This window comes from Aotus nancymaae, unplaced genomic scaffold, assembly GCF_030222135.1.
Source record: "Aotus nancymaae isolate 86718 unplaced genomic scaffold, 86718_ANA_hifiasm-v0.15.2.pri h1tg000049l, whole genome shotgun sequence".
Taxonomy (NCBI): Eukaryota; Metazoa; Chordata; class Mammalia; order Primates; family Aotidae; genus Aotus; species Aotus nancymaae.
The window spans coordinates 9,117,524-9,127,083 of NW_026988463.1; the positions used below are offsets into that span (position 1 = coordinate 9,117,524).

The 9,560-nt window shown below is 47.2% G+C and overlaps 1 pseudogene; it reads left to right on the top strand.

Annotated features, from left to right (window-relative positions):
• Positions 1-4,329: 4,329 nt before the first annotated feature.
• On the top strand, positions 4,330-8,117 carry LOC105714349 (KH domain-containing protein 3-like; annotated as a pseudogene).
• The last annotated feature ends 1,443 nt before the right edge of the window (positions 8,118-9,560 follow it).

Genomic DNA, 9,560 nt, shown 5'->3' on the forward strand with positions numbered 1-9,560 from the left:
CTCACGCCTGTAATCCCAGCACTTTGGGAGGCCAAGGTGGGCAGATCACCTGAGGTCAGGAGTTCAAGACCAGCCTGACCAACATGGAGAAACCCCATCTCTACAAAAAAATACAAAATTAGCCGGGCGTGGTGGCACATACCTGTAATCCCAGCAACTCAGGAGGTTGAGGCAGGAGAATCACCAGAACCAGGGAGGTGGAGGTTGTGCCATTGCATTCCAGTCTGAGGAACAAGAGTGAAACTCTGTCTCAAAAAAAAAAAAAAGAAAGAAAGCTTTGCCAGGTGTGGCGGCTCATGCCTGTTAGATGTAGTGAACACCAAGTTTCTCTTCAAAGAATCAGTATGTCAGTATGTTCAGCTCTCTTATTTTTTCTCTATTTTAAAGTTTAATTTCCTTGTAATTCCAGTAAACAACCTTCTCACTGGTTCTAATCAGTAGTTCACTTCTGTTCCCCTGGCCCCTGGCTCCGTCCTGACTCCAGTCACCTGCTCCAGTCACCTGCTCCGGTCACCTTCTTTGACCTAGGTCACCCTTGGCTTCCTGCTCTGACCCACCTGTAACCGTCCTTCCTGCCAAACCACCCATCCTGCCATTCCAGCTCGGATCCCTGCTCTCTTTAAAATAGACAGTTGGGATTAGTCTACCTTGTGGTGGCTCATGCCTCTAATCCCAGCAATTTGGGATGTCGAGGCCGGGAGATTACCTGAGATCAGGAGTTCGAGACCAGCCTGGCCAACATGGTGAAACCCTGTCTCTACCATAAATACAAAAGTTAGCCAGGTATGGTGGCAGGAGCCTATAGTCTTGGTTTCTCGGGAGGATGAGGCAGAAGAATTGCTTGAGCCTGGGCGGCAAGGCTTGCGGTGAGCCAAGACGGTGTGAAGATATGTGTGTTGTTTGCCCTGGAAAAACTTGGAAACACAACTTTATCAATAGGTAAATAATGGAATAAATTATGGCACATGCAGTGTTATGGAACATCATGAACCATGAAAAAGAATTGGGTAGATCTGTGTGTAGAGATCTGGAAAGAGATGTACTGCCCAGGGGTAAGTGAAAAAGTAAATTGCTAAATCGTGTCTGTGTCATGATTCCTTTTTTGTCAGGGGTGGAAAGAGGCTCCATATTATGTGTATTGTATGCTTATTTGTGTGTGTTTTTGTGGGCATAAGGAAAAACATGGAAGAATATACTCCAGGCTGTTTGAATTGGTTACCTCGTGGGATTAGACAGAGGGCAGATCGACTCATTTATTCATGGTGGGGTGTGGTGGCCCATGCCTTTTATCCTGACACTTTGGAGGCTGAGGTGGGAGCATCACTTGAGCCCAGGAATTTGATACCAGCCTGGACAACATAGTGAGACTACAAAAATTACAAAAAAAATTAGCTGAATGTGGTGGTGCGCGCCTGTGGTTCTAGCTACTCAGGAGGCTGGGGTGGGAGGATCACTTGAGACTGGGAGGTTGAAGCTGCAGTGAGCCATGATGGCGCCACTTCAGTCTGGGCTACAAGAGTGACTCTGTTTCCAAAAAAAAAAAAAAAAAAAAAAGACTGGGTGTGGTGGCTCACGCCTGTCAACCCAACAGTTTGGGAGGCCAAGGCTGAGGATCACTTGAAGTCAGGAGTTTGAAACCAGCCTGGCTGACATGGCGAAACCCCATCTCTACTAAAAATACAAAGATTAGTCGAGTGTGGTGGAGCTCACCTGTAGTCCCAGCTACTTGGGAGGCTGAGGCTCAAGAAATGCTTGAACCCAGGGGTGGAGGTTGCAGTGAGTGGAGATCATGCCACTGCTCTGCAGCCTAAGTGGCAGAGAGACTTCGTCTCAAAAAAAGAAAGAAAGAAATTCATGCACTCATTCATATTTTTATATTGGTAATATTCTTTGATGTCCACTGTGTGCTAGGCATTGTTTTAGCCCTAGGGAAAAAACACAATCCAAGCAGACCAAGTCCCTGCTGTCATGAAGCAAGAGTGGTGGTGACCATCCTGGTTTGCCTGGCACCATTCTGGCTTCAGCAGGAAGGGTCCAGTGTCCCAGGCAGCTTCTCAGTCCTGGGCAAACAGAAGCAACCTGTCACCCTATGGAGCTTGCATTTTAGCATGGGAGACAGACATGCATGGGAGCATGGCAGATATTTTGCTGGTAAAAGAGCCATCTTGGAGCCCTTCCAATTCACTTCCAGTGAGGAAAATCCTGTTGCCCCTGGCCGAGGTTCTCCAGGAGGCTCTGATTGATTGGCAGTCAGTGATGGAAGGGTGCTCTGAGCATTCCGACTGCCCCAAGGGTCGCTGTCCAGCTCTCCGTTTTGCTGAGTTGGCAGTGGGATCTAATTTGTTAATTAAGAGTAGATGGTGAGCTGTCCTCGTATTTTGATTAACCTAATGGCCTTCCCAGCATGACTTGATTCAGCTGGAGACATCACAGCAACTTTTAATGAAATGATTCGAAGGGCCATTAAGAGGCACTTCCCGTCAATAGGCAGTTCATCTGCACTGATAACTTCTTGGCAGTGGAGCTGGCCAGAGCGGTGGCCCAAATGCACGCTTGGCTTTTGGTTTTGAGATACAACTCTTAATCTTTTAGTCATGCTTGAGGGATGATGGCCTTTTCAGCCTTAACCCAATTTGCATTGCATTGGAAGGATAGCCAGGAGACTATACTCACACACCTGTGGGCTTAGAGACCACAGCAGATGCCGTTGCTGAGCTGTCTGAGTCCCCCTGGACTCATCCCAGGATCTTCCACCTGGGAGCCCGTGCTGCTCTGCACTGGGCTTTCCTTCCTGGAAATGCTACGGAGGGAGGCATTCTGAGTTGAATTGTTATCCCACACAAATGTGGAAGTCCTGGCCGGGCACCCCGGCTCACACCTGTAATCCCAGCACTTAGGGAGGCCAAGGTGGGTGGATCACTTGAGGTCAGGAGTTCAAGACCAGCCTGGTCAATAAGGTGAAACCCTGTCTCTACTGAAAATACAAAAATTAGCTGGGCGTGGTGGTGTGCGCCTGTAGTCCCAGCTACTCAGGAGGCTGAGGCAGGAAAATCGCTTGAACCCAGAAGGTGGAGGTTGCAAGAGAGCCGAAATCATGCCACTGCACTCCAGCCTGGGCAACATAGGGAGGCTCTGTCTCAAAAAAAAAAAAGAAATGTGGAAGTCCTAATCCCAGTACTTGTGAATTTGACCTTATTAGGGAATAGGGTCTTTGCAGATGACCAAGTTAAGATGATGTCATTAGGGTAACTCCCCATCCAATTTGACTAATGTCTTATTGATTGGTTTTTAGAGGCAAGGTCTCGTTTAGAGGCAGGGTCTTATTTTTTTATTTTTTAGAGGCAGGTTCTCATTCTGTTGCTCAAGCTGGAGTGCTGTGGTGCAATCTCAGCTCACTGCAGCCTTGAATTCCTGGGCAAAAGCAGTATTCTCACCTCAGTCTCCTAAGTAGCTAGAACCACAGGTATGTCCTACAATGTCTAGCTTTTTTATTTGCTTGTTTTTTTGTAGAGAGGGGATCTCGAACTTCTGGCTTAAGTGATCCTCCCGCCTCGGACTTCCAAAGTTCTAGGATTACAGACGTGAGCCACTGCTCCTGGCCCCCCACCCCAGTGTCCTTATAAAAATGGGAAATTTGTGTGTGGTCTCTACTAAAAATACAAAAATTACCCAGGTATGGTGGTAGATGCCTGTAATTCCAGCTACTCAGGAGTCTAAGGCAGGAGGATCACTTGAACCCAGAAGGCAGATGTTACAGTGAGCCAAGTTTGCGCCACTGCACTCCAGCCTGGGTGACAAAAGTGAGACTCCATCTCAAAATCAAAGGGAAATTTGGACACAGAGACATACATACATAGGCAGGGAGAACACCCCATGAAGATGAAGGCAGAGATGGGGGTGACGCATCTATACGCTGTTGAGCAGTGGGGGCCAGCAAGTGACCAGAGCCTGAGAGAGGGGCACAAGGCAGATTCTCAGCCTCTTGGACTTGCATTCTGCAGGACTGTGTGACACGATGAATCGCGTATGACTGTTATGTACACCTGCCACTCAGTTTGCAGTATTTTGTTATGTCAGCCCTAGCAAACTATTAATAACAGAGGGGTCAACACTGGTCCTGCCCTCAGGGAGCATCCTCCATCAGTGACTGACAGGAGTTGCTGGGTAACTACTCTGCTCCCCGGTCTTCCGGGCGGGGCGCTCTGTCTCTCAGAGAGTAGCCCATTGACAATACAGGCACATCCTGTATTGACCACGCTTCCCATCTCGTGTCTCTTCTTCTACCTGTGTTTTTGGAATCATAAGCATACAGGTCCTAGCATCTTGTCCATGGCAAATGCTGGACCCAACACGAATGGTTCCCAGTTTTTCATGCGCAAGACTGAGTGGCTGGATGGCAAGCATGAGGTCTTTGGTAAGGTGAAAGAAGGCATGAATATTGCAGAGGCCATGGAATGCTTTGGGTCCAGAAATGGCAAGACCAGCAAGAAGATCACCACTGCCGACTGTGGACAACTCTAGTAAGTTTGACTAGTGTTTTATCTTCACCACCAGACCATTCCTTCTGTAGCTCAGGAGAGCACCCTCCACCCCATTTGCTCACAGTATCCTACAATCTTTTTGCTCTGCCTACAGTTCCCTTTGGGTTCCATGTTTTTCTTGTTCCCTTCCATGCCTAGCTGGATTGTAGAGTTGAATTAAGTTTATAATTATCAAATGAAAACTAAATAACAACAACAAAAAGACAATCTCTTGCAGACTTCATCCATTCATGTGCACAAGGAAATGATAACGAGATTTACAGTGAGAGGCTTGGAGAGCAAAATGCCAAAGCCATAAGCAGAGGATGGATGGGGGAAGGCAGAGAGGAGGGTTGGCCGTAGTATAGTGTTTGAATCTATCCTCTTCCCAAGAATGTGTCTTTGTCACCTGGAATTCAGGGGAATAGAGTGTTCCTTTTTTATGGCTAGGAAAACATTAATAAAAAATGAACCATCAGTGAAATTAATTTCAGAGGTTTATGCATTCACAGCGACTAACAAGCCTGCACCTGCTCATCTGACACCCTTAAGTGGCTCCCCTGTGCCCTCCTTCACGCCCTCTTAAAATTCTTCTCCTTCCTGGAAGGTACCTGGTTGTCTCGTTGAGCAGTTAAATAAATGTACGGTGGGATGGAGACACGGCTTGTTAATTAAAAACGCTGCTCTGCCACTTTAAAGTTATGAAGAGACAAGCCGGCTGAGCAGAAAGAGTCTGTCAGGGAGACGCTGGTTGGATTTTTATGTGCCGTGTAAAGGGCCCTGGTATAATGGGTTGAGAGAGACATTCATTAGCTTTCCACTGAGCTTCCCACACCTTCCTGCACAGGGGCATCTTCTCTTCCATCCTCTCCCTCTCTTTACCTTGGAACTAGCACCTTTCTTGGATGGTATAAGAGTCACTCACAGAGTTACTCATAGAGTAAGAGTCACTCAGGTCCCCTCTCTGACTATCCCATCCATCTGCTGTTGCTGTTTTCAGCATTTTTCTTTTCAAGCCACTGACCCTAAATCTCATTATTTCCTTGTGCACGTTGATGGATGAAGTCTCTAAGTGAGTGTCTCAATGGGCCCTTTCTGGTTGGCTGCTCTCAGGTTGGAAGCTGACTTGTTGGAATTTCTTGATTAAAAACTTAGAGAAAGTCCTGGGTATGGTGGATCATGCCTGTAATCCCAGCACTTTGGGAGGCTGAGGTGGGTGGATCACCTGAGGTTAGGGGTTTGAGACCAGCCTGGGCAACATGGTGAAACCCTGTTTCTAAACTAAAAATACAAAAATTAACCAAGTGTGGTGATGCACCCCTGTAATCCCAGCTACTTGGGAGGCTGAGGCACGGGAATCACTTGAACCAAGGAGGTGGAGGCTGTAGTGAGCCGAGATCAGGCCACTGCACTCCAGCCTGAGTGACACAGAGACTCTGTCTCAAAAAAGAAAAAGGGAAATGTAAAGAATATGTCCCAGACAAAAACACCTACTCTCTCTCTTTTTAATTGAGATGAAGTCTAGCTCTATCACCCAGGCTGGAGTGCAGTGGTGTGATCTCAGCTCACTGCAACCTCTGCCTCCCAGGTTCAAGCAATTCTCCTGCTTTAGCCTCCCAAGTAGCTGGGATCACAGGTGTGCACCACCATGCCCAAATACTTTTTTTTTTTTTTTAGTAGAGACAAGGTTTTACCATGTTGGCCAGGCTGGTCTTGAACTCCTGACCTCACATGGTCCACCTGCCTCAGCCTCTCTGGGTGCTGGGATTACAGACGTGAGCCACCATGCCCGGTCAACACCTCTCTTTTTTTTTTAAAAAAAAAAAAACTTTTAATCGAGGTATATCATACATGTAGTGGGTGTAAAGTGTGCACATCTTAGTACGTGGGTGACTTTGTAGGATATAAGCCAAGAGTAGAGTTGCCAGGTGGTGGGATAGGTGTCTGTTTCACCTTGTAAGAAATTTATAAACAGGTTTCCCAAGTGCTGGTGCCAATTTAGACTCCCACCAACTGCGTCTGGGAGTTCTAGTTGCTCCCCATCTTTGCCAACACTTGGCATTGTTAGTCTTTTTAATTGTAGCAATTCTGATGGAAGTATAGTAGTCTTCTCTCTCTTTTAACTGGCTCATGCATATTTATCTTTCAGGTGTCGGCTCAGATGTTATCTCTTTCAGAATTCAGCTGTCTTAGTTTGTACGGCCACAGACCAGGTGGCTTAAACACCAGACATTTCCTCTTAAACACCAGAGGAACTTAAGACCTCCGCATTAAGTGGCTTTTTAACAAGAAAAACACGGCAGCTGTAGCTCCCGAGCTACTCTCTTGCCAGCATTTTCACATTTTGCCTTTCTCGTGGTAGAAGCCAGTACAGAGAAATTCTGTGATGGGAACATTTGAGGCGTCAGCCCGCAGAGCTGTGGTGAGGTGTGGATAAGGCTCAGGTGCCAGGCTGTAAGCATTCTGAGCTGGGCTTGTTGTTTTTAAGTCCTGTATACGTACGTAGTAGTTTGGGTGTGTATATATAGCAGCATTTCAAAATGGACGTGCTGGTTAACCTTATCCTGGAGAGCAGCTGGGGCTCTCCACCTTGTTCCGAGTATGTTAGAGAGGTAGCGACCTGCTCTGCTATATACCTTAAGCCAATATTTACTCATCAGGTCATTATTTTTTAAAATGGCTGTGGAATAAACCATTTGTACAAAAATAAAACAAAAAAAAGCGAGGTGTTTTGGTATAATACCTTTTCAGGTGTGTGTGGATATGGGGGGGATGTCTCAGGGTCTTCTGTGACCTCACAGAACTGACTGTACAGTTTTCCAACTTGCCATATTCATGATGGGTTTGCCTTTTAGCTGCAACAATAAATTTTTTTTCTAAAGAACATGAAAAAAAAAAAAAAAGTCGCCTACCTCGAGCTGGTCCTTTCGGTTTGCAGTTGTGCTCTCGTCTCCCGCAGGGCCGGCTGCAGTGTGGACACTCCCAGACGGTTTCCGACGCTCGTGCAACTGATGCAGCCAAAAGCAATGTCAAAAGCAATGTCATTCGAGGTGCTCGGTCAGCTCCCCAAGCCGTTCTCCTGGTTCCACTCTGAGTTTCTGAAGAATCTGAAGGTAGTTCGCCTTGAGGTTTGGCTGGTGGAAAAGATCTTCAGCAGGGGCGGAGAGCGCATCCCGCACGTCCAGGGTCTGTCCCAAATCCTGATTCACGTCAATCACCCGGACCCCAACGGCGAGGCTGAGATCTTGATATTTGGGAGGCCTGCTTACCAGGACAGAATCAAGATGATCGTGAACTTGGCTATCACCGCCAGCTCCAGGCGAAAGGCTCAGGAAAGGTCCTCGCCCAGGATGTACCCCTCAGAAGGCCGAGACCCAGCGGTCTTCAATAGAATTCCGGGAGGCCGGGACCCAGCGTTCGGTGGAGGTCCGGGAGGTCGGGACATAGGGTTCTCCGGTGGAGGTGCGAGAGGCCGGGACCCAGCAGTCCCTTGAGGCTACCAGCGAGTCTGGGACCCTGCGATCTCCCGAAGCTGCCAGCAAGGCAGGGACTCAGCGGTTTTATGAGGATGCCCGGGACCCAGTTACTAGATTATGAAGGCTTTTCAGGTCCTGGAACCAGAGCCAGTCAGGGGTTAAGTGGAAACCTGGTACACTTAAGCCCCAGAAGCTGGGGGTGGGGGTGGGGGAAGGATGACATGAATTGTTTTTGTTTTACCCCTTCTGTTGAATGGTTGCAAACACAAACGAGTTTTAATAAAGAATTGCATTTCCCTAACAATAAAATAAAATGAAATGAAATAAAATAAAATAAAATAAAATGCTTCACTGCTCGGATCTCTACTACCAACAGGCTCCTCTAGAGTCGAGTCCCCAGGACTCATTTCCAAGAGGACAGAACTGCTCATCTCACGGTTCTGCAGGCTGGAAGTCGGAGTTCGGGTGGGAGCTTCTTTCTGGCTTGAAATTGGACGTTTTCTCTTTGTGTCCTCACATGCATGGGGAGAGAAAGAAGAGAGAGAGAGAGAGAGAGAGAGAGAGCGAGAGAGAGAGAGAGAGAGAGAGAGAGAGCGCGAGCGCGAGCCCTGGTGTTTCTTTCTCTTATTCTTTTTTTTTCTTTTTCTTTTTGACATGGAGTCTCACTCTGTTGCCCAGGCTGGAGTGCAGTGGCACAATCTTGGCTCACTGCAACCTCTGCCTCCAGGGTTCAAGTGATTCTCCTGCCTCAGCCTCCCAAGTAGCTGAGATTACAGGTGCATGCCATCACGCCTGGGCAATTAAAAAAAATATTTTAGTAGAGATGGGGTTTCACCATGTTGGTCAGGCTGGTCTTGAACTCTTGACCTCAGGTGATCTGCCTGCCTCGGCCTCCGAAAGTGTTGGGATTACAGCTGTGAGCCACAGTGCCCCGCAGTAAGCATTCTGAGCTGGGCTTGTTGTTTTCAGTCTCTCTTCTGAAAAAAGGAAAGAATCAAATGATCTCACAGGATTGCAGTCATAATGAAAACAGGAATAACATAATGAAGAGCACACTGGGGGCACTCGAGAAATATTCCTCCTCACCAGACACATGAGTGGGTTGAGTCTCCAAATGTGCTCGAGGGCACATGCTTTGAACTAGAGATACCTTTTCCGGGAAAAATTCTCTGGCGGACTGGTGTGCTCTAAGATAGCCCATTACATTCCGTTTTTAAGGCTGAGAACATTTTCATTAGGAAATATTTCAAACCTTTAGAAAAGTACAAGAAATAATATGACACCCATGTATCTACCCTAGGGAGTTAAATAGATGTTAGCATTTTGTCACGCTTGCTTCAGATCTCTCTTTTACAAGAAGAAAGTGTTAAAGATACACTGAGATGAAGCTATATTAATTAAGGATATAACTGAAGTCTGGTTCCGATGAGGAATTCTGGGCCAGGCCTTGTGGTGCTGGGGGTGTGAGTGAATTCTCTGGCTTCTGTGAGCTCATTGTCCAGCAGGGAAAGCAGACTCATGAACAGAAAAGTGTCCTACATTGGGACAAGTGTTGCAGCAGTGA